Source organism: Corvus brachyrhynchos, unplaced genomic scaffold, assembly GCF_000691975.1.
Source record: "Corvus brachyrhynchos isolate BGI_N302 unplaced genomic scaffold, ASM69197v1 scaffold53, whole genome shotgun sequence".
Lineage (NCBI taxonomy): Eukaryota > Metazoa > Chordata > Aves > Passeriformes > Corvidae > Corvus > Corvus brachyrhynchos.
This window is the reverse complement of record NW_008237681.1, coordinates 4,565,818-4,567,473: the sequence shown is the minus strand read 5'-3', so window position 1 is coordinate 4,567,473 and position 1,656 is coordinate 4,565,818.

Genomic DNA, 1,656 nt, shown 5'->3' with positions numbered 1-1,656 from the left:
ATTTCAGTGGCAGCTTCTTGCAGCAGCAGCAGGATGAGTCTTTCGCACTCTAGAGTTGCGCTGCGAGGGCTGCCCACAGCCAGGCCGTGAAGTGTAGGACAAACGTAAAAGGAAAGCGAATGTCTTTACAAACAATTTGATGGGTGAAGGTATGGGTGTTCACGTCTTTGAAATGGGTCTTAATGTCTCTGTTAACTCTGGCCAGCAGGTTTGTTGCAGAGCCCTGACAGCTTGGCTGCTGAAACAAGTGCGTCTACACAGTCCCGAGCTTCTGAACTTTGGGGTAGAACGACAGGTTCAAGGGGGGATATGGGGTAGGCAGTCCGGGAAGGCTGTACCTTCCTAGTACCTCAGCCACTGGGGAAAGGAAGACGGCAACATGCGGCCCGGAGTTCAGGATAAAAGGAGGCTGCGCCCTCCGAAACCTCGAGAGAGAACACCCTGCAGGCGTGTGGCCCAGTGGACTCTCTCCCTTTAGTCGAATAAAGTTGCAGGATTCCTCTGTCTCCCTTTTGGACATAAACCTCTGGCGTTTGTGGATTTTCCCGACAAGCGTCAGGGAGCTGTATCTTCTATGTGCTCATATGCATCTTGGCTGTGGCGTGCTGAACGTTGATTAAACACTGAGAGAAACGGGAGAGAAAAAATCAGCTAAACGATGTCTTACTTACAGAATAAATGGTATTCTCGATTGTGTTAAGTCAGCATTTCCTAGCTGCTACACTTTTTTTTTTTCTTACAGCTATTCCCAATTTCCTGGTTTTATTCATTACAGCTTGGATGTGGTGTGGCAATCTGATTTCAAACTTGAAAAATTCTCGTGGATCATGACAGAAACCATGATATGCATGCATTTGTCCTTTCCCACTCCTTGCAAGATCATGTAATTTTTGTTTGTCCAGTTCAGCATTGCTGGCCTCATCTATGTATTTTTTACAGTAGTATAAATAAATGTTTAGCTTACTGTCCTACTTCATCAATAGATATCGTTAAAGTTGGTGTTGCATTCCTGTTAGCAAATAAGTTGTCCTGCAAACCCAGCCCTTGATGCAGTCTGACAATCCCCTTTGGAGACATGAGATGATGTAAAAAAACCCATATTTTCTTTAGGAGTCAACATGAAAGATTATGAGCACTATACACACATTAGACCCACTTACTTACTAGTAACACACAAAACCACAGCAACCCACAATCTTAGTTTCTCTTTACATGTTTTTTGCTTTTTTCCTGTCTGCTTGCTTTGCCTAAGTAACCTCTACCAACCCACCCTTCCAGCCCCAAACAACTCCCCCAAAACAAAACAAAATCTCACAGGCTTGGGGGAAAAAGAAAATAAAGATTTTAAAAAACCCAACCAAGCAACCAAAAAAACCCAAAACCACCCCAACTCCCCCCTCCCCAAAGCAGCAGAAAAATATATGTGTACTGGACATTAAAAGTCACATAGTCTGTAGAAATACTGGTTTTCTGGTACGATTAATTTCCCATCCCCTTCCCACAGGCCTCTCACTGTTTTAAAGGCAATAATTGGGCATGCTCCTCCACTCAGCTGCAGCCAAGTGTCACCTGAAGCCTTGCAAATCTCTCTGTCTCTAAACATAGATGAAACTATCTAGTTGAACTCCATTCCTGGGGGCTTGGGGGGTTGTTTTT